This window comes from Protopterus annectens, chromosome 2.part0 (genome assembly GCF_019279795.1).
Source record: "Protopterus annectens isolate FY-2018-M chromosome 2.part0, PAN1.0, whole genome shotgun sequence".
Taxonomy (NCBI): domain Eukaryota; kingdom Metazoa; phylum Chordata; order Ceratodontiformes; family Protopteridae; genus Protopterus; species Protopterus annectens.
This window is the reverse complement of record NC_056728.1, coordinates 1,878,969,744-1,878,995,023: the sequence shown is the minus strand read 5'-3', so window position 1 is coordinate 1,878,995,023 and position 25,280 is coordinate 1,878,969,744.

Sequence of the window (25,280 nt, the reverse complement as noted above, 5' to 3'; positions counted from 1 at the left end):
ACTGTAGTCACTAGGTGTGGTGATTTCAATGATCAATGCTACTTTTGTCTTCTTTTCTTGGACCACTATATCTGGTTTTCTAGCATCTAGCATCTTTTGAACGGTTGGTACTGGATGATCCCATGTGATATAAACTTCATAATTTTCTGTTATTTTTGTGGCTCATGTTTCCAGTGTTTTTCAGCCACTTTGATACTATAATGTTTGCACAATCTCCAATGTAACAGTCTTGCCACATTATTATCCTTTTCAGTACAGTCCCTCTGCCGTTAGTGCATTGCAACCAGCAACAAGGTGTGTGACTGTTTCCAATTCAGTTTTACAAAACCTACATATGTCTGTTTTTCCCAAATGTTCAATGGACCTTGTAAACCAGCGTGTACATAGTCCACTATCTTGGGCTGCCAATATTAACCTTTCATTTCTTGATGTGAATTCACCTCTCCTTAACCATTCCTGCATTTGTTCTTGATCAACATGAGGCTCTTCCAGAAGTTTTCTATACTTGCAACTATATTTAAGTTTTCCCCACATTTCTTGCCTTCTCATCTGTTCTTTCACCTTATATTCTTAGTTTCTTCTTTTGTTTTTTAGCACATTCAGTTGCTGCCTGGTTTTTATCTATTTCTGGTTTAATTTCCATTTCTGCTTGACGTCAATATGCTTCTGCTAAATTAAGCAGAGATGTCATCTTAGATTTATTCTCCTCATGTTTCAAATCTTTCACTACCTTTGGATCCTGTGAGGTCAGTAGATATGTATGGAGTCCCGTGATTGCAGATCTATACATGTAATCAATTTCAAGGAGGCCCATCCCTCCTTCAGAACGGGGAATATATAATCTTGGTATGCACTGATTTTTATAAATCATTTGGTGAGCATAAAGCATCCTTATTGTTTTAATATCCAATCTATCCAACACTTTTTGGGGCCAGCCAATCACTCCAAAACTATAAGTTAGGACAGAAAAAGCAAATTGATTTATAGCTTGGATCTTATTCCTAGATGTCAGTGCTGTTTTCAGGATTAAGTTAAGTCTTCTAAAGTACTCCTTACTGAGTTTTCTTCCCATTTTTTCATGTTGTATTGCTGACCCTTCATCAATTCCCAAGTATTTATACACTCCCTCTTGTTCAAGTTCTTTTATATCACCTTCTTGTCCCAAACTGATGTTTTCCTGGTGCGGCAGTTTTCCTTTTTTAAAGGTTGCTTTTGCATATTTATCAAGACCAAATGACATTCCAATATTATCTGAAAAAGTTTGACAACCTGAAGCTCTGCTTTCAGTTCCTCATCTGTTGAGCTCTACAGTTTTAAATCATCGATAATGAGAAGATGAGAAGTCATTAGACTTTGTTGTTTTCTAGAAGCCAAATTGTAGCCATGGCCTAAGCTGTTAAGTAAACAGCTTAATGGATTAATGGCAAGACAGAATAGCAATGGTGACAGACAGTCACCCTGAAATATCCCCCTTTGGATTTTTATCCCTGGGATAAAAATCTGGCTTTTATCATGGCTTAATTGCAAAGTGGTCTGCCACTATTTCATAGTTACTGTAATGTAATCAATCAGAGCAGGGTGTATCTTACACGTTTTTAAGCACTCTTCTATCCATGAATGTGGGATACTATTTAATGCTATTTTGTAGTCAATCCATGCCATACTTAGATTCTTCCCCTTCTTACAGTTCTCCACTATAACTTTGTTTGACAACAGAAAGCAAATTCCTTGTAGACCTGAATAAAGGCTTGCAGACCAAAAGATATGGAATATATCAAAAACAAACAAGCGGAATGCAAGTCCAACCAATGGCTTCCACAAAAACACTTTTTATTCGACAGAGAACAGGAATAAAATGTAAGCGCTTTCGCAGTGTGTTCCACTGCTTCCTCAGACATATACATATTTGAAATAGTGCTTCCACTTATATACTATTACCTTCAATCACTAATTTAAAGCACCTGCTCCATGCACTCTCTTCTTAAAGTCATATAATGCATGATCAAAAACAGCACGTTGAATCACGTGTATTCTAACAAAAGATACGTCTATATAATAAAAGCACTTCAATGTTATGAAAAGTATTATTTGAAAACATGACACAAAAACAGTATATATATCCACATAAAATATACATGAAAAATGTATATATATTACAATTCTAAAAATCTGTAGTACGTCATGTTTTTAAATAATACATTTTATAACATTGAAGTGCTTTTATTATATTAGATGTATCTTTTGTTAGAATACATGTTTCAACATGCTGTTTTTGATCATGCATTATATGACTTTAAGAAGAGAGTGCATGGAGCAGATGCTTTAAATTAGTGATTGAAGGTAATAGTATATAAGTGGAAGCACTATTTCAAATATGTAGACATCTGAGGAAGCAGTGGGATACACTGCAAAAGTGCTTATGTTTTTTTCCTGTTCTCTGTCGAATAAAAAGTGTTTTTGTGGAAGCCATTGGTTGGACTTGCATTCTGCTTGTTTGTTTTTGTTTAACAACAAATGATCCTTTGTTCCATATGACTTTCTTTTATTGCCCATTTGTTCTACTGCCATAATTGAGTTTTCTTCCAAATGACTATAAACTCTGTTGGAGTCAATTCCCGTGTATAATTTACAAGTCGTCGGAAGACAAGTTATTGGTCTATAATTTTTAGCTTGCAGTTTCAGTCTTAAGTAAGAGCATTGTTTTTCTGTTGTTAACCAGTGCCATGTCTGTTCGGGGTGTGCATATAAATAGTTCTTACTCATGGCTAGATCCTCGTGCAAAGAAGTTAATACATTAAGCCAAAAGTTAGGTACTGCATCTGGGCCTGAGGTTTTCCAGTTAGAGGCTTTTCTCAACTTTGTTTCTTATTTCATCCCATTTCATATCCTGTACCTTTAAACTTCTTATTCTTTCTTTTACTTCTTCTATCCATTTAGCATCTTTGTTATGTTCCACAAGATCTTCATAGACACTTCTCCAAAATGTATCTACTTCCTCTTTTTTTGGCAGTCTTTCAATTCCTTTTACCTTATTTCCTAATTCTCTATAAACTATTTTGGGTCATCAATAAATTGCTTATTTTGTGCTTTTCCCTTATATTTATCTTCATATCTTCTAAGTCTTTCCGTCTGTTTTGAAATTTTTGGTTTGTTATCTCCAATAGTGAATAATAGATCCTGGTCTGTTCTAATACTGCGCATTGGTTTGGTCACATCTATCTTTCTTAATATTTTTGTTGATCTGTTCCCTCTTCTATAATATTCTAACAATGACACTTCTTATCTTAGCTGCTTTATAGTTTTCTCTATTAGATATTTCCATGATGGTATTCGCTTTCGCCCTGTCTTTTCCTTCACTACCCAGTGCTCCTGTGGTAGAACTTTATCAGTTATTAATTTAGCAGTACAGTAATATATTCTGTTTGCTTCTGTTATATTGCATGGATTTCTATGGACAGTCCTAATTACTGCGTTTACTTGTTTTATCAAGCTTCTGACTTTTGGGGTTTTATTAACCTTCTGCAGTCTATTTTTCTCACTCACTGATCTTAATATATCTGTCTTTGTCTTTTAAATCAAGCAACTCTTCTCTTAACTCATTTTCTTCCATACTGAGGGCACATCCCTTGTTTTCCATTTCCTGCTGGCATTCCATAGAAAGTTCTATAGCATCTTCCTGTGGCACATTCTCTTCAATTTCATCCTGTGTCACCTGTTGTTCTGTCATATGGGAACTCATTGGCCTATCACTCCTCAACATAGACTGCATCAGAGTTTCTACAGTTTCCTGTTCCTTTTCTTGCTGTCTAGCTTCAAATGAACATTTATATTGGCTTCCTGTGGCAGGCTCCAAAATATCTTGATATGGCACCTGACCAGTTGCTTCCTGTTCCACTGGTTTCCCCTTAATTTGGATATCCGTTGCTCTATCCTGTTGTGGTGCTTTCTGCATTTGACTTTCTACACTGAATGCTTCTCTTTCCAGCTGTTCCATTACCTCAATTTCTATTTCTTTGACTTCTCCATTACTAATCTCTTTTTCTATTTTTCCTCTTTGTCTTCTTATTTTTTGTATTGTAAAGTTTTCCATATCCGGATTCCTTTGCCTATATTTTTCTTCAAATATCTTTGTTGCTGCTCTTTTTGTATTAGTTAGTTTTGCTTTCTCCTTTGCATAAATATTACACCATATTAAATCTCTTTTCCTTTCCCCTATCCATAGTTCTTCTTCACGTCTCCTGATCTTCTTGCTTTTCCTTATTCTGGGGAATCACTCCATCATGCTGTGATATAGTCTGTTTTAGACCTTCTACATTAAATCCTTCAATTTGCAGGCACTCCATAACTTCAACTTCTATTTCTTTAACTTCTGCTTTACTAATCATCTTTTCTACATTATATCATTGTGCTATTAATATTTTTATTGTGAAATTTCCATATCTGGATGTCTTTGCCTGTATTTTTCTTCAAATATCTTTGAGACTGCCTTCTCTATATTAGTTAACTTGGCTTTTTCCTTTGCATAAATATTGCACCATATCAGATCTGTCTTTCTTTCCCGTGTCCATATTTCTTTTTTGTATTTTTCAAATATCTCTAGGTTTTGTTGTTTATATTTTCTCACTTCCTCAGAGACTTCTTTATTTCCAAAGAGATCAAAGTTTCTTGATCTATATACTGTTTTTCAAAAATCTGTTGTATTAATGAAAGCAAATTTTTATTTGAAGCTTGTGACAGTTTTTCCTGTGGAAGTATGTTTCTTTCCTCTAATTTATTATTTTGTATATCTTGTGTCTGGAAATTCTGGGATTTTTGCATAATAGTAACAATACATAATTTCTTTCTTAACCTGAATAGTCCACTCTATCGTCTTTATGGCATTTCTTTGGCCAATCAATTTTTGTCATTTTTTTCTGGACTGCTACTTCCTTCTACAATAGCAGGGCCATTGTCCCCCTGAGTCTGGCCTGGCTCCATTGTAGGAATGTTTCTGTATTTTGAGGATTCTACACTGCCATTTTTTCCAGTCCTGGCACCAGTCTGCCTACCAGGATCAGGCACTTTTTTATCCTTAGTCTTGTGCATCCAGCTATCTGTTTTATTTTTGATTTACTTCTGTCCATGATATATGCTATATAAATACAGTATGTATATAAGTGTCACCTTGGTAAAATTTTGTGAAAAAACAGGGTCCACCTCGCAAAGGTACTGACCAAGACTTGAGGATGAATTAAATTTCAGCACTAATACTGTTCTGCACACATCATATCCTCCTTATTTGTAATGTTCCCATATATGTTATCTGAGCCCTCACACACACCTTTCCAATGATAAACATATAGGCATATGATGTGCAACTGATGTAATGGCAAGAACTAGCTGGCAATGTATGACTGTGTTAACAGTTCCACTGTGTGTCATGTGATGCATACCCAAGTTTGTATTTGGTGGAGTTGTCACAGTTATTTTGTTAAATAAGTACACAATCTTAAGGGGAATAAACAGCTAAGCATTCTCATGGTTCTGGATAACATAGTATAGACTCATAAATCTGTGAACTTTGTTCACATAGCTATTTAAAATTGTGAAACAATGTTAAACATTACAAGGATTTCTGTCATCCTGAACATTTTGCCTAGTAGTCTCCTATAAAACTATGAAACTATGAAGTCCAGTCATGTCCTAGGTACAGCTATATTGTGAATGTACAGCATCGCAGACATAGTATATCACATCAGTATTACCACATGATAGTTTGCATGAACTTGCATGGATGTCAGGATTTCTTGCCAGTATAACAGTCTCAATATCAGTGTCAGGGGAACAGTGATCATGTGGCGCATGTCTTGTCATGTGCTTCTACAGTGTGCTGCATGCATTGTTTGGTATATGAACAATACCACAGTGAGAACCTCCTCACTCATTGATGCTAGATTTTGCACTGCTGTAGTTTCTGCACACATGGGCATAGCTGATGCATCACCATCAGTCTCACACACTGCTGTACCAATGATTATAACATGCCACTTCTTAATTCACTCATCAGTTGCAAATGCTTCAGACAGTATCCATTGCTATTACATATGGCACATGCATGCAATACCCAACTGTATGCAGGAAATCCACTCACAATAGTATGCTGTTTGTAAGTGTTTTTATTCTTATGGCTGATAACTATGTCAGCCAAGGATGCTTTAGTCAAGTGTGTTACGTTTGGTACAGTGAGCTTGCACACATCTTGTTGCCATACAGAACTATTCTTTGGTATGCATACCTATTAGGAATTGACAGTGCAGACTTCCCTTCAAAGTGTTGTACAAGACACATTTGTGATTTGTATTTCTGCAATGCACCCAGTAAAATAGAGATCACTGACAACATTGCTAGCATAGGTTTGATTCTTGCATATGTGGCTTGTGGCTTATGTGTCATGTAAACCGCTCAAATGGCCAGGACTGGCCCTGACTTCAAAACTATCCTACGTTACCCCTCCAAAGACAGCTTATTTTTGGAAATGGGCTAGTGACTTCCCTTTATAGAATATTGGCAATCATTATAATTGTACAGTCTGATTCTGCAAAACACATGTAATAACTTACATATTTTGGCAATATCACAGACTAATGTGTTTAATATTTTATAACTGTTTCTGATTGTGCCTGCTTTTGTCAGCACTTGTCCATGAGTCTGTTGCTTATTTCTTCATGACAGTTTGCAAGGTATACTGACATTTCAGTCATATTCAAGCAACTTATTTTGCAGATCTGCACAACATGCACGTACCCCTATTGTATAAAGCACCATTGTTATAAGTCGTTTCCAGTCAGTGATGTTAATATCACAACCATTCATCTACATTTACATGGACCCTTGTGTGACAGTTATACATATACTCTCCTGTGTGATAATATGAATATCATCGCACAGGAGGTGTAAACAGCAGCACGTACTGTGCTTTGTACATGTGTGGTTAATGTTATGCGATAGACTTGTCTTGGAAGTGTACATGCAGTGGCACAGCCTATCTTGTGTACATTACCATATTGGGCATGCCCTCTTCCTCTTTGTTTATTCCTATCATTTATGTCTGTGGTCATTTTAATTAGCATACTTTCCCTGTCTTGTGTATTAATGTCACATTGTATTTACCCTTGCTGATCACTCGAACATCCAATATTTATTATGCAAAAACTTGTAGTATACATTGCACTGTGTACACGTTTTTGTAACATGTTAATATTGCAATCATTGCAGTGATTTCACCACTGGAAGTCAGTGTGGCTCTCCATACAATCTCAGTAAGCAAGGTTGCGCATAGACAAACTTGTATGCATGCTCCCTGTGTGTCTGTGCTCCTGTGCATGGTTTTCTGTCGGGCAGCACTGTTGCTAGACATGAAACCTCCCTTGTATTTGTGTAAGCATGATGTCATCATGCATATGCAGTTATCACTGCTATTCATCGCACAAACATGTGAACTCCATTTAGGGAGTTTACTGAATCCCCAGGCATAACATATCTAGCTATGTAAACCTTTAAGAAGATACATTTTAAAAGTTCTTGAAAACTCATTCAAGCATTTATCAGTGCTCACCTCCAAAACTGAGTAAGACCATACATGGTTACCCTGATGCAAATGTATGTGTATTCATCAAATCATCAAGACTAGCATTAAAGGTAATCACAGTAGTTTTTTTGCTTGACCTTTAGTGGTAACTTATTCCATAGAATGGGAATTCTTCTGAGTTAAAAAACAATCCCAGTATGTAATTTTATTTATTCGTTGGTGTAGATTTAATTCACTAGGGTGGGTGCTCTTAGGGCCACTGGTTTTGCAAATAAATAGGCTTGAAACACAAGACAGAGGTCATCTTGGGGATGCCTGAAGACTAGTTAGTATTAAGAGAGTCTTGCTCATCTTTCGGGATAGTTGAAGGATTTAAGTCATAGGTTCATAGGTTCATAGGAGTGTACTAGGCTAATGGCCCTGGAGCCTTCACAAGCCTAGCCCTTAAAAGTGCCCTGGCATCGTGCAGCCCAATGTTAGTTCCCAGTTCCTCTATCAACTAAAGCCATGGGAGTGATCCTCGGGGTGAACTTTCTATTTCCCATCCACTTTTCAAGATTTCTCTTGAAGTGGGCCAGTGAGGTGCTCTACTTGTCTGTTCCAGAGCATGGGCAGTCTCTGGATTATGAACCTGTCCCTCCAGCATATTTTGTTGATTGCGGTAATGAGGTTGAGGTCTCTGGAGCATGTGGTGCAGGGGAATTGGGATTTCTTTAGATGTAGCATTTCTAACAGAGCTGGGTCAGACATGGCTTTGTAAGTCAAGCAGAGATCACCTCTTAGACGATATGAGACAGAGAATAGCTGGAGTTTTTTGAGTCTGTCCATGCATGACATGTGTTTAAGGCCTAGGATCCTCTTCGTGAGGTACTTTTGTGGCCTTTTCGAGCTGTTGCATGTGTCTAGTGAGGTACATGCCAAATGGGGCATAATGCTCGATGACTGGCCTAATGAGGGAAGAGTAGAGAGAGATGATGACCTCTTTCTTCCTTGATGCAAAACCCTTGGTAATGAGATGCGCCACATAGAAGGACTTTCTGACCACAGTGGCAATGTGGTGGTTAAAGTAGAGGTTGCTGTCAACCTGTGTCCCCAGATCGCTTATAACACTTTCAGTGTTCAGTGGGCTCACATTGATGTGGTGATTAGTGGGAACTGTGTTTTTCCCAAACGGGATGATGACGCATTTTTGGCATTAAGCTTAAGACCATGGTTTTGACACCAGTAATTGGTCTCAGTGAGGCCTTTCTGTTGGATGTCTACATCACTTGGGGATTTAATAATGACTCCCAGCTTGCAGTAATCTGCAAACTCGGTCAGTCAGAGTTCGTCTGTGTTAGCCTGAACTTCTGAGAAGTAGATGCCAAACAGGGAGGACCCAGGACTGATCCCTGTGGGACTCCACTCATGACTGGTTGGCAGTCTGAATTGGAGTCCACTACTTTCACACTCTGGGTTCTATGTGTGAGCCAGTTTGCAACCCACCTAGTGATATAGGGGTTGATGCCTAGTTTGCTGAGTTTATCAATATTTCCTGAGTGGGGAATGGTATCAAAGGCCTTAGCCAGATCGAGGTAAGCTGTATGAACTGCCTTGCCCTCATCCACAGCTCTGATGACTGACTCAAAGTAGTCAGCCAGGTTGAGCAGGCATGATCTACCTTTCACAAAAAACAAATTGTGTGGGATCCAAAGTTTGGATATTTCCTATATCCTTGTTAATTAGGTCCATGATGATGCACTCCATAGCCTTACATATCAGACTTGCCAGGCTAATGGAGCAATAATTCCCAGGGTCTTTAGTCGCTCCCCCTTTGTGGAGAGGGATGACTGTAACAGCACGCCACTTGGTAGGGACAAAGCCTGAGGTGAGTCTGTGATTGAATAGGGCACACAGATGTGGTGCCAGTTCACTTTGTTGTTCATGTAGAACACATCCAGGGATATTGTTGAGTCCCATAAAAGCTGTATTCTTGGCCTTGGACAATGCAGCTTTAACCTATGCTGCAGTAATGCTGAGTGTCTGGCATTCCTCCAGTATTGCGATTGGTCCTTTATGGGGGGAGAGAGGGGTAAAGTTGGTACTGAATCTGTCGGCCAGTATGTTGGCAGTATCTGTTGGCTCAGTATAGGAGGTACCATTGCGCAGTAACTCAGAGCAAACCTGGGCATTTCTGTGGAGATTCTTGATATAACTATGAACATACAATAAAGTCCACCAAAAACGCTAATGACCCCTGTGTCTTGGGATAACCATACAGCCATACATTAACACTGAACACATTTTAGAGAGAGGTTATAACGTTAAGATATTTAATAACAAGAATACATCTAAATGTGGTACATGTAATCAATTTTATACTATATACCAAGGGGAAAGTGTAGCTTTAGATAACTTTAATCACACTAAGATTAAATTTCATAGTGGAAATTGCCAAACCAAGATGGTCATATATGTAGCCCTATGTAGAACCTGTTCTGGGTTCTATATAGGCAAGACCGAGAGGAAACTTAATAGACGTATTTATTCCCACCTCTATAGCATTAAGAAAAAGGATGAAAAGAATGCCCTGTATAGGCATATTAAAGGGAAGGGAGATGGTCATTACTTCACTTTTGCTATAGTTGACAGTGTGTCAAATGATCAAAGAGGGGGAGATTATAAGGGAATATTATCATATAAAGAACTGTGGTGGCAATTATACACGGATGCTGTAACTCCACCTGGTCTAAATGATTTTATATCTATTAAGCCACTTTTGGCTTTGAAATGATATGTAATGTATTATGTTTATTACTATTTACTGTAGTATGGTAATAGTGTTTTTCACTGTTAGTTATTATATTTTATTCCATTATTATGGTGTTATAGATCAGAGGAGTTAGGTCGTTCTTAGTATTTTTTTTTAACATTTTTATGTTTTAAATGTAGTAATAGCAATTACTACAAGGAAGTGTTTCTTCGCTTGAAAAATAGTATGTATGTCTTTAAATTGATTGGATAGATTTGAACTACAATGGCACCAAAAAAGTTATTTAAACTGTTATTTGGTCTAAGTTTAATGTTCTGAAGAAGCTTGTTGTTATACAATTGAAAGCACTTAACCTTTTGTTGACCAATTGTTAAATGTATTAAAACATTTTTTATCACAATTTTTGGAGTTTGAGTATTCAACGGTTTTATGGCTTAACTTCGCTGGTGCCGCTGGTTTGATTTAAGCAACAAGAGGAGTTGTACAGTTATCCCAAAACACAGGGGTCATTAGCATTTTTGGTGGACTTTCATTGTATGTTCTTAGTGTTACCACTAAACGCAACACTTGATATAACTATAGAAGGCTTTGTGGTTGTTTTTAGTATCTGCCGCAATTCTGCCTTCATAGCTGGCTTTAGAGGTTTTGATGAGGGATCTCAGCTTTTTGATGAGGCTAATAAGGGAGTTTTTCCAGTCATGGGACTTCACCTTTTTCTGCAACAGTTTCTTCCTTCTGTTGTAGAGTTTATTAATGGCAGAGGACCACCCGATTGGCTTCCTTTTTTTGGAGGAGAGCATCTTGGTTCTGTTGGGTATGGCTAGTTCTATGCCTTTATGTACATGTTCTTACAGTGCACCGGTGTATGATTTGGCAGTCATGCATCTATTTTTCATTGACATGGGTGCCAGGAAGTTAGCCACCTCTGTTTTTAGGAGCTCAAAGTCAGCTTTGGAGAAGTTTTTCATGGTGGTTACCTTTGCAGGGGGTGTGGGTGAAATGTGGATTTCCATGGTGATTAGTTTATGGTCGAATCTAACCAGGGAGGAATTGACTATTGGTGTAGAGCAATGGTTGCCAATGTTAGTAATAACCAGGTCAAGGATGTTGCTTCCTCTAGTGGGAGTATGAATGAGCTGGTCCAGGCCATTGAAATTGATGAATTCCAGGAAGCATTGGGCCAGTGTATTGGTGCATGAATAGTTTTTCCAGTTGATGCCAGGGTAGTTGAATTCACCTAGTATGAGTGTGTTGGGTTGGACCCTAAGAGTTTTCAGGGTGCTTAGGAACATGGTCTGAGAGTCTTGGGACATGGTTGCGGGCCTATAGCAGGCTATGACCTGAATCGCCATGTTACCCAATGTTAGTTGTACCTGAAGTATCTCAGATGCGTTGTGCTGTGTTACTAGTCTATAGGTGTGCATATCCTTTATGAATATTTAGACACCACCTGCTTTGGACCTTTGCTCCATGTTCTGGGGCTAAAAGGTGTGGAATGAGTTATAGCTTGATAGCTAGGGGTGCTTTCTGCTGCTTTACACCAGGTCTCTGTTACAGTACAAATGTCGATGTTCTCCATTTTGACGAGTGCTTCGAGCAAGTGCATCTTGAGATTTAGACTTCTAGCATTGAGCAGCATGACCTTCAGATTGCATTTATTTATAGCTGTTATGGTTGTAATTTGGTCTTTGGAACATCACCTAAAAAAGGCACTATAGGGGTGGCAAGAGCCTTAGCCAGTATCCGGAAACCGAGGGGTGACAGATGCAGGCCATCTCTGGCAAAGCATCAAGGTTTGTCATACATGTCATACCAAGCAGACAGATACTGGATCCCCTTAGAATGACACAAGAAACTTAGCCAATTGTTGAAGTCAATCATTTTCTGCTTGTACTGCAATATCATTCTGGGCAATGGTAGGATGCTGCTCAGGGCTAGGGTCATACCTGCCTGGGCCACAAAATCCACGAGCTCCTCCATGTCTCTTTTCATGTAGTCCAGGTAGGTGCGTCTCAAGTTATTCATGCTCACATGGACAGTGACAGAGTCATATTTGTACTTGTTGTGGAGTGACCTGAGTGTGTGTTATGTGTCAGATTCTGGCACCTGATAAATAGCTGATTGTTACCTTCTCCTTATTCAACCTAGTGAGTGGGACATCAGTGTGCCTCACTATTGAGTCCTTTAATTTTTTTTAGTTAGAAATCTTTGGGGTCTTTTCAGTTGAGCAATATGCTTGGATTTGTATATATCCAAGGAGACATTGTATTCATTGATGGGTTTCATAAGGAAATAGTACGTGGTAGGATAATGTATTTAGAACTTCCCTTAGAAAACAACTGAGCTATTTAGAAGGCTTTCCTGACTATGGTGGGAGCATGATGCTCAAACAAGAGTCATTTATCCACATAAGTACCAAGATGTCTGTTGACAGTACCTGTCTGAAGAGGTGTACCATTTATAACTTATGAAGTGAGAAAAACTTTGTTGCAGAATGCTACTGTGCTTTACTATTTTGCATTTAGTTTTACACTCTTTTTGTTATACCAGGTATGTGTATATTCTAGCCCCTGGAGATAGTATCAGTGGATGGGTTGATGACATTGTCCAGCTTGTAGTCATCAAAAAAATTAGCATAGGACTGAGCAGTGATCCCTGTGGTACCACAGTAGTTATAATGTTATGTTCAGAGTGAACTAGCAATGAACACAACTATATAGACACTTAGCAACCCTGCAGAAAATGTAGTGGTTTACATTGTTTGTTTAAATTTTTAAAAATGCCAGCAGGGTCAAAAGCCTTGGCCAGGTCAATATATGTAGCATGCACTGGGTGGCCTCTATCCACTGGCTCTGGATCCTTTTCAAAGAAGCTTGCTAAGTTCATGAAAGATAATCTACCCTTCACACGCCAGACTCACTTGGGGTCTGTATCAGTTAAGTTTCTTATGTTTGCACTAATGACCTCTGTTATGATGTGTTCCATGGCTTTTCCTACAAGATGGATAAGGCTCATTGCCCTATAATTACCTGGATTGGTAGAGGGGCCACTGCTGTATAGGAGAGCCAAAGTAGCAATTCTCTGGGCATCAGGCACAAACACTCTGGATAAGTTATATCTGAACAATTTAAGTAGTGTGTTAGACACTGCATAATTGGCACTTATAAGAATGCATTTGATTACTTTGTCTAGACCCATGGAACTATTGTTTGTAGCCTTTGGTAGGGATTCTAAAACTTGTTCCATGGGAAACAAAATTTTCAGGGAAACAGAGGGTGCTGATATAGGAAAGTGGGGTAAAGTTAGCACTACATTTTTGCTAGTATATTAGTTATATCATTGGGATTATTATATGTGACAAGAGATAAAAATGAATTGTGATGTAGTGACTGACTCATCTGTATATGGCATTTGTTGGACTGAGTCTCACACATGAGTACCAGAGGAAAAATAATGTTATTCACACAAGACAATTTATATGACATTCCACTACAAAGCTTTTATGCCTTTTACCCTGCATCTCCATATAAAGTTGACACTTGATACATTGTGCCTTCCTGTGGTTCAGTCCAGCAGTCTGGCTGCATATCTTACTCCCTGTGTTGTTCTGAAGACTTAATTTAGGGTTTTCTACACAGCACTTTGTAATTTAAGGAAAAGCTGTGGGGTCAGCACACATGTTCCTTATGGATTATTTTCCAGTATTTCATCTAAATTGGTCCACATCACATATTCACATATATTGAAATGTATTATTTATCTGATCTTTCAAGTCCTCCAGAGTTCTTGCTGCTGTCCACATGATAACACTTTCATCCACTTGTTCATGAAATATGCAGTGAAAAAAACATTCTTCCGTATTCAAAAAACAAATCACAATTCAGACCGCTGCATGCTGTAAAATTCTTTTCCCTCTAACATGCACCTTTCCTAAATATAATGCATTACATGTAGTCATTGCCACTAGACCCGTCCAGTAGGATTTGTCCATGAACTCTTTCACTACCCTTGCAAAACATGTCCTGCAACTTGTTCTACAAATAGCTGTCCCAATGCATACAGGTCCTGTAGATCATAGTGCCTGTTGCTCCTGCACATACACATTCCTGTACAAAAACTCAGTTTCCCTGTTACATGCTATTGCTATTTGTAACATAATGTTGAATATTACATGCCATCATGCATGCTATTTACTAAGACAGGGATATATGCATCACCCACTGTGTACGCAATTTTATCTTTTAAATAGTTCTGTCATTGACATTATCCACATTATGTAAGAATGTTCCCATTTGTGACAAGTATGGTTTACCTGTTAAATATTACCTATATCTCAAGCACAATGATATGGGCTTTAAAAGAAAACAGAACACTGCATATTTTATGGCCTGTGTTCAGATGTGCATTCACATAGTTTGTGTGACATGTCCAAGCTGCAGTATGCAAATATATCCACATCATCAATTAAAAACTTGATTGTATAGATGCTGTCAGAATATGAATAATAATGTCCACAAATACCCTAACGCAGATAGGATATACTACCACAGCACATGTGCTGTTTCCCATATTTTCCACTGCATAGTTATAAACTGAAGAAAGCTTCTAAAGACAAGTGTTAGTAACTCAGAAGGTAGCATGGTCAACATTCTTAGTAGAAGTGCATGTGACTGCGGGTACTATTCCAACACAAGGTGCTTTAACACATTTGATCTGAATGCTGTACATTTGTTTGACTGAATTACTGTAAAAGGGGATTCAGTTGTTTAGCTAATTTTGAGACTACTGTGTCCACATGTCTGGTAACTTCATTTAGAGCATTGTTCTGGGTATTGATTTGCTGAAGGCTGACAGGTAGTGTGTGTGTTTGCATGTGTGTGTGTGCGTGTGTGCGTGTGTGTGTGTGTGTGTGTGTGTGTGTGTGTGTGTGTGTGTGTGTGTGTGTGTGTGCGCGTGTGTGTGTGTGTGTGTGTCTGTGTGCATGCTCACATGTGGTGTGTCTGTATGTGCGTCATTTTGTTGGGGATGTGCTTTAACCAGTGCTCTTTTGTGCCTCGATGTCCAACTCTACACAAATGTGAACTCAAATTACTCAAAATAATACTGAAAATTATGCCTTTGCATATGGGAACTGAATTATTAAGCTGATTTCAAGACTCGTGACTGACTTGCATTTTCATTTTGAACTTAAATTGCTGTTTTGTTTTGGGGACAGGAGGGTAACCACAATTGTTATGTGCATTTATTTCCTGCAGATTGTTTACCAGTGTGTATGTTGACTGGCTGTGCTCTTGATCTTGTTTGCTTCAACTTCAGGTACTTTGCACACCCCAAGCTGTTTTCTGAAAAGACTTCAAGCCTGGATACACTAAAGCACTGCTGGTAATGCCCTGCTGGGTGAAGAAAGCAAACCTTTATATATATATATATATATATATATATATATATATATTTTTTTTTTTTTGTCTGTGAGTGAGTCTGTTTTACTTGCCCCATTTTTTTTGTTTTGTTTTGTTTTTTTTTTTTTTTTGTTTTATTTTTAGAAATCTACTTGGTTTGGTGCTTTTATTCTATGTGAGAGGTAGACACTTAAATTATCTAGTATGCATATTTCACATGGATTTTCATTGGTTAAATTTTTTTTTTGAATGATACTTAAATGCACAGTGAATTTTCTGATATTTGTCTTATTTCTGAAAAGATTTCAAGCCTGCATAAACTAAAGCATTATTGGTGATTCCCTGCTGGAAGAGGAAAATATTTTTTTGTGCGTGTGTGAGTGATAGAGCGGCTTTCTGTTTTACCTGCTCCATTTTGTTCTCTGTTTTAAGAAAACTACTCAGTCTGGTGTTTTTGCTGTATGTGAGAGATAGACACTTAAATTCTTCAATTATCTAGGCTTCACCTTTTACATGTTTTTTTCATTGGTTAATTTTTTTCCTGAGTGATACTTAAGAACACAGTGAATTTCTGGGCCTTGTCTTTTTCTGAAAAGATTTCATGCCCACATACACTAAAAGCACTGTTGGTTATTCTCTGCTAGTTTTTTCTCATTCATACTCCCCTTCATTTATCTGTTTTTTAAACCTGGTGATTTTAAGCTGCCCACCCCTACTGTTAATTGAGCTTAATAAGCTCCCCCCTTTCTACACTGCTATTGATATCTTGAATTATTTGTTTGGCCTTCCTTGTACTTATATTGACAAAGTGCATGTTGCCTCTCATTGTCTGTTCTACTGATTTACTAGCTTTGAATTCATTATCCAGCTAGCTGTTGGATAAAGTAGTGTATTTTACACTCTAGCAAGCACTTGTTTTTACATCAAGAGGTCAGTGGATTTTCCATCTAGTGTACTGGGAGATAGCCTTGTCTGTTTAGTTTGGGAAACACTTGAAATTTCTGCATATAGTTTTATTGGCTGGAGGGTTTATTAATCAGTTTATCTTATTTTTAGTTCCTTTATAAATTCTGTACAGTTGAGTGGCTCTTGGCTTGCTTATACAAAGCAAAGTAGCTTTATTAAATAGTCGCACTTTTATAAGCTGTTTAAAGTACACTGCTGTATCCATTTCTTTGTTTGTGGTAGCATTTTGTATCTTTTAAGTTTGAATATGGTATAATTTCATTCCAGACACTCCATTACTGTGCTTTTATATTAGAAGAACTGGGATTATTCATCTAGTGGAAGTAGGTGTTTACCTGGTCTATCTGAGCTGGGAAGCACACAATAGGGTTTTAAGTATTTTTTTGTACTTCTCTTATATACTGTGACTGTACTTTAGCAGTTTCAAAAAATGTACTGTCTACTGCTGCTTTAAGTATTTAATTGCACTGTGCTACTTTGTATCTGTTAGTTGTAGGGCTGTTGTAGGTAGTCTGTATGGTCTTGTTACATTTGGGCTCCAAACCAGCTATTCTACATTAAGAAGGTGTTGTTTCCCCTTTGTGGCCAAAATGTGCTGATCTAACCAGTCTGAGTTGGGGATTGCTGGTGGAAGTCTTATTGTGTGCTTTCCTGATTGGTAGTTAGCTTAAAACTTGATTCTCTTTGCTTGTATTTAAGCCTCATGTTTACACAGTGCTACTCTTCACACAGTGGTAGTTATCAGTGCCCTGTATAGATGGAAAAGCCTAGAAGCTCAGTTTTCCTTAAACAGCTGTCAATGAAATCCTTCCATGCTTTTCTGCTGCTCTAGGAGCAAATCAGTTGCACACTGAGCAGTGTTACCTTACTGATCATCCTTAGCCTACACAAGGTATAGGTCCCTCTTGCAGTCTTGGCTGTACCAGCACTGTCATGCTAAATTAGCCCATTCTGTTCTCTAATAAGACATACAGTAAGAGCCTGCTACTATGGACAGGAAGTTTCCCATAATCTCTCTGGCCAGCCTGATAGGCATAGGCATCCTGAGGCAATGTAGCAATTTTCCCATGTATATTCATAACCACTTACTCCTGAAACAAACAAATACTTTATGTGAGAGATGTAGTTACACTATGAAATTGGAGGCAAGTCTCTCACATAAGGACAAATTGAATGCCAAACAGGTTGTCAGCACACACACACACACACACACACACACACACACACACACACACACACACACACACACACACACACACTTCCCATACTAAATAAGGATACAACACATAAATCTACATATGCGGAGGTACTCACTAGTAGCTTACCAAAAAATCAGAGCCCTCCCAAATGGAAACCACCTACACACATAATATTGCAAAATACAACCATAGTACATAGTAACACACACCAGTGTCTCCACAAATAAGCCCATAAGGCATAACACTACAAGCCTAATGTACTGGTTATAGGTGACTCCATTGTGAGACACACAGATGTTTCCCTCACTAGGCTGAATAAGGAGCGATCTATGACTATCTGGCTGTCAGGTACCAGCATTCACTAAGACACTCAAGAACTCAAGTCACACAAACACAAGTACCAGTCCGACTCCATCATAGTTCATGTGGGAGGTGAATGACTTCAGACATACCTCACTGGGCTATATAAAAAGAGACATGACTAAGCACTCAGATTATATGTCACAGGCAGGTATAAGCCTAGCATTAAGCAATATTTTACCTTTTCCAAGGATGATTTCACAATACAAACTAAATAATGGTTGAGATTAACAATTGGATTAGCTTCTGATGTCAGTCCAAGGGGATCCAATATCTGTCAGCCTGGGAAGACATGGTCAACAAGCCATGCTGCTTTGCCAGAGATGGTCTGCACCTGTCTCCTCTAGGCTAACAGATACTGGCAAAGGCATTAATCACCTTCATTGTGCCTGTTTTGCCAGTGTCAGAATAACAACTTCCTAGCATAACACAATATTGCCTAGATAAGCTCAAGGTACTGCTGCTTATTGCTAGGAGTCTAAACAAGAAACTGCATGCCCTGGAAGCACTCCTCATTTTGGAAGATGCTGACATCTTTGCAGTCACAGAGACATGGTTCAAATGTATGGAAAGCACCTCTCCATGCAGAGCTACAATGCCTTCCATAAATTTAAACCACAAACTGAGTGCAAAAGAACCAAAGGAGGAGGTGTATCCATCTTCCTTAAGGATGAGTACACCTTGAGACTGGTCAAACAGTATGACTCTCTTGAGCTACTCTATGTCCAATTAACTTTAGGCAAAGACCCCTACCACATCATAGCTAGCTATAGGTCTCCCACCATGAAACAGGAAAAGCATACTGCATACCTGAACTTACTGGAGTCACTTGCCATTACTCATGGGTGATTTTAATTATTCTACCTTTGAATGGGAAACATATATGACCACAAACATGCTCAATCAGAGGTTTTTGGACCTTGTCAATGCAAATGGTCTGGAACAGCTAGTCAAAACACCCACAAGAGACTCAATGAGAGATCATTGCACCCACCCCTGTGTGATATCCTCCCTGGTAAGACCAAGCCATAAATCAGTTCAATGTAATTATCATCCCTCAAAGTATACCTGCCATGTTTATAATTCCATTATACATGTTCCTCGTCAGACCAGTAATTGAGTACAATTCTCCCTTTTGCATGTACCTTACCAGACACATGCAACAATTGGAGAGACCACAGAGGTTTCTCACAAAGTAATTACAGGGTACACAATACAAGTGTTACTCAGAAAGATGGAAAGCACTGTCATTGTATTCTGTCTACTACAGGTTCCTAATGGGTGACCTGTGATTGGTTTATAGGACATTCACTGACCTGGCCCTGATGGAAATGCTATATATTTATAAATCAAACTGCACATGAGTCACTAACTCCAGGGAACTTAACCTATCCTCTGACATGAACAGGTCATGCTGGTGAGATACATGCATCTCCCAGAGATGGCCACTTCTATGAAACAAGTCTCCAGTTCACATGAAACAGATCCCTTCCCTGACCCTCTTTAAACACAAGCTAGATCAATGCATAGATTACCATAAATTCACTCCTGGGGTGGCACCCATGTCCCTTCTGGATAGAGGAAGCTGGTATTAACTACCATAGTCTCACCGCTGCAAACTTCACTCACCTAACCACTAACAATTGGGGCAACTCGGGATAAATATAGCTAGGCTTGTAAGGGTTCTAGGGTCGTTAGCCTAGTAACCTTATATGAACCTATGAACCTGATCATTTCAGCTTAAATTATTGGACAAAAGGTGCTGAAAACAAACCCCTTTACATAGTTCAGCTAACTTTGAGACTTCTGTGCCTTGCTTGTTACAGTTTCATTTGGAACTTGTGTCACTGTTTTCTCTGGAGAGAAGGGGGCACCTCCAGTGTTCTGGGTATTTATGTTTTCCATAGGCTCAGTAACAGTATGGATTTGATTAACTGTGGGTTTGAACTTACTTATTTTAAATGCAGGTATTTTTGAAGCCTTATGAGCTGAGCTGGTTAATGTACATCTGTTCATGAATTAACAAAATAGCTTCCTAAATAAAGACCTTCACACTTGTGAATCTAATTGCTCCCAGATTTTTAACCTCCTCTTAACATCAAGCTTATCCTCCCTGCAGCTCTTATCTTATCCATTCCTTTCACTAGTGCAAGAGCTCTACAGCCCATTCATTCAACAGAGATGAGTGATTACCACACCACGACCCCTGAGATCTCTTCTGAGTCCTTGCTAGACAGAGGTACAGTAAACTAACCTTAATATGGCTACCTTCTGTGACCTACTATACAGAGGCACAGTCAACTAATCTAAAAGGGTGGCGAAAGCCAAACACACTCTGGCTAGGCTTATAAGTGCCCTAGGGCAGATAGCCTAGTATCAACCTATGAACCTATGAACCTATAAGAGTGGCATCATCATTGTATGGAAGATCAGATTTTTTTTTTTCTGTAGTCCTGACTCCTGTCCATGTTTGTTAGCATCCAAGGGGGTGACGTACAGTAGGCCTTTGCAATGTGTGTCATGCCTCCTCATGACATAACCAATTGGCCCTGTTTCATTTTTGATTGGAACCCATATGAGATCCCTGGTCTCTACTAGGGATTTTACCAAGCAGAATGTGCCTGTCAGCACATACCCCCCCCCCCATATTACACACCCCTCCCTTCCATCTGAAGAGAAGAGAGCAGGTATAAGCCTTGTCATGTTTTTCCTCTGCTCAGGTCATCTGGGTCATGGTCAGGGCGTTAGGCCATTACTGCCATGTAGCTAGCTAATTGTTCAGATAACGCTGACACTCCTGTGCCATTCATGTCCTAATTGCATTGTGTTGTGGTTGTTTACCAAGGAGAAAGAAGGGGAAGTCACCATTTTTGAGTGTTTATTTGTTGTAGACTGTTAGCAGTGTAGGTTTTAATGGGCTTTGTGGTTGAAATTATTAGTTTTAAATATAAGTATGTTGTGAGACATTGCACTGCATTGTACTAAGCTGCCTAATGATGTGTTTCTATATATATCTGAATAACAGGAAAAATACTGATACCATGCCCTATATGAATGTTTCAGCTTAATTTGAGTCTCCTTTCTCCTGCCTGTGGTACTTTCATTTGGAACTTGTGTTGTTGTTTTCTCTGGAGAGAGAGGTGAGAACACTGCTAGTGTTCTGGGCATTTATTTGCTATAGGCTGTTTAGCTATGGCTGCATGCCTGCACCTGTTTCTTTTAAATTCAGGTACATCGCACAGTCTAGCATTCCTTCACTGTGCATATGCTAACCTGGACTACTGGGAAAAAAAAAAAACTAACACCTTTTGCAGGAATTGAGGTGTGTAGTGCAGCACTCTGGAGATGTGCACTAGACAGTAGCAAGTAGATGCAGATATAAACGGGTCTATATTATAAGATCGAAGTCTTAAAACTTCGAATGTTATAATATCGAACCCATTCGATCAAAACACCAGAAAACTGAACAGTCAGAATAGCGAATTTTTTCCCAGGGAAAATATTTGCTGTTCCGACAAACATACACACAACACAAGCACACCAAAATAAATAATCTACACAGATAAATTTCACAAAACCCTACACTAAACCAGACGTACACCACTAGCTATACACTTACCTTAACCCAACCCTAACCCTAAGGTCCCTAACTATCGCACACTCACCTTACCTGCTCCCAAACCCTAAAGTCCCTATCGCACACTCACCTTACCCGCTCCCTAACTCTAAGGTCCCTATCGCACAGTCACCTTCGTTTGCACACTTACCTTAACCCAGTCTGTAACCTTCGCTCCACAGTCGAGGAAATAGTGTAGCTGCAGAAACGGCCCACAGAATACTTTCCCTAGGAAAGTATTCAGTGTTCTGCAGCTTCGCTATTTCAAGCGTTCGCTGAATAGGCTTTGATATTATAACATTCAAAGTTTTAAGACTTCTATGTTATAATCTAGATCTGATATAAACTACCATACTTTATCTGCTTAACAAAGAACCATACTTTGTACTTCTATGTGTAGTGCATCTCTGTACTCTGTTGTGTTGTAATATTCTGTGCATTATGTAATTTAGGCAGACACTTTTTCTTAGATTTAGTCAAAGAATTCTGAATTGGGAGCAAATTTTCCTGTACTCCTACAATAGCAAAGTAAGGTCATTTTGTTTTGTTGTTGTTGTTTTTTTTCTATGACAGCTTTCTATTGGTCTTAGCCTACTGCATCATAATGCTTTTACTTTCTCAAATGATTTCATCATACATGTTGACTGGTATGAGTACCTGTTATTTGTTTCCTTTGTTCCTGCTTTTATACTTTACCTGGTATTATTCATACCATTTTGTTTTATTATTCACATTTATTACTCTTTGTTTTATCTATTTCACAAGTTCAGTTCTCTTCTTTTATTTCTTACTGTGCACAACCTGTATTCATATATTGTATAAATTTGCACACTCTTTCATTCAAATCTGCATTAATTGTTAGACTCCCTGCCAGCCTTGTATGCCTTAAACTTGCCTTGGTTATAATGGTAATGAATGTGCAATTTAACTTACTGTTATGACTGGAAGAGGCATATGACAGCTGTAATATTCTATAGTGGTATACTGAGTTATGTATTTGTACTAGTGAATTATGCATTTGCATTAGTACCCTCTACAGTGTTTTCAAGCCTGCTTCACTGTACACCAACACCTGCATTATTGTATAAACCTGCCTATTTGGGATAAAATGCCATAACAGTATTCCTTTTCCCTGACAGTCCCCTGACCTCGTTATCCTTATTATTATTTTGTATGCTGTATTTGATTGTACTTATTTTGTTTTCTAAGCCTGCTTATTTATAGCACCTCTGTCTGCACTGTGATCCACTCTCCTATATAGTGATGTGATTCTAACCCTGCCTTCCATTTGACATCTCTGCCAGCAATATATTCATATTAGTACTGAGTATTTTCTAAGCCTACTTGTTTGTAGCAACTGTACTAGCATTGCTGAGACAGTTTGCTCTACAGAACCATGCGTTTTAAGTCTGTCCTACTTGTGCCAGTCATGCCAGACATGTGTTATTACCTGCATTAATATGCCATAGTCTGCTGCTCAAGCTGCACTGCTTGTAGCTTCTGTGTCTGCATTGTATCCTGTCTGCTCTTTGTCTGCCCTCATCCCCTGCTTGTGGATTGTCTTCTTCAACATAATCTTCATCTTGTATTGTAATATTATAATACTGCTATATATGTCGCCTTGCACAACACAGCAGTATGATGTACACCATCCTCTATATCCATCTCTTGCATCTATGTCTCAGATATCAGCTATCATAGTACCACAGTCTGTCCTTATCTCATTTGTTGCCAGCCTGCTACCACAACAAATTCTAAGGCAGTACAGCAACTGCCTTAAGTTCATTGACAACACCTTACTACCACCAAACACAAAATAAGGATGAAATACAAATAATTGTCAAACTGTAGGCTGACCTCTGATAAAATAAGTTTATCGGTCAGAATACATTATTTCTATCCAGCTGCAATCAAATGTTAGCACTGTGCCTACCTGTGGTGAAGTACTGAAAGAATCTCTTTCTACGCCTACAATGCACTTCACTGAAAGACACAGGCCTCAGTGCCATGCCAAGACCATACAAACTAATAGACATAGACCCCAGCCACATGTTGATCCCATACACACTAATAGACCTAAACCACAGCCACATGTTGACCCCATACACACTAATAGACCTAGACCACAGCCACATGTTGACACTATACACACTAATAGACCTAGACCACTGCCACATGTTGACCCCATGCACTCTAATAGACCTAGACCACAGCCACATGTTGACACTATACACACCAATAGACCTAGACTACAGCCATGTGTTGACCCCATACACATTAATAGACCTAGACCACACCCACATGTTGACACTATACACTCTAATAGACCTAGACCACAGCTACATGTCAACAACATACAGACTACTAGACCTAGACCACAGCCACATGTTGACACCATGCATACTAATGGACCTAGACCTCAGCTACATGTCGAAACCATACACACTAATAGACCTATACCTCAGCTGCATGTTGACACTATAGACACCAACAGAATGAGATATCAGCCACATGTAAGCAACATACATGCTAATAGACTAGACCTCAGCTACATGTCGACACCATACACACTAATAGACCTAGACCTCAGTTACATGTCGACATCATACACACTAATAGACCTAGACCTCAGCTACATGTTGACACTAAACACACTAACAGACTGAGATATCAGCCACAAGTAAGCACTGTACATGCTAATAAACCTGGACCTTAGCCACATGACACCATACACACTAATGGACCTAAACCTCAGCCACATGTCAGCACCATACACACTGATAAACCTAGGCTCCAGCTGTATGTCAATACTATACACACTAATAGACTAAAATATCAGCTGCACATAAGCACTATACATACTAATAGAACTAAACTTCAGCCATATACCAACACCATACACAGTAATAGACCTAGACCTGCATCATATATATTGACACCATACAAATAGTAAACCTAGAGTGAACCACATACCCATAGCTTATCCATAATACATACACTTGTAACCACTGTCTCTTCCAGAAATGAAGGTCACCTGAGTGGCATGAATAAGCTCTTGGTGTCACTAAGGCATGTTGGCACCCAAGAATGATATTCTAGTTACTGTAAACAGACACATTAACCAGGCTGTGCATGGACAGTATACTTGTCAGCAGTGTTTCAAGTGCTAAGAGTTGAGCTGTTACTAGGGACATTACATCCTCCAAACTAAGTATACATATATCATGGTCACTTCTCATGTGAGAGTGAATGCGTTTGCATGCCTAGATATGTTATTGTTGTGGCTGAGCTTTAAATATACTTGACAGAGGCTGGGAACAAGCTAGACTTGAGCAACATTTTACCTTCATTGTGCATGATGTAGCAATTCCAGCAAAATATAAATGACTTTAATGACTGGTTTGATAATTGTTGTCATTCT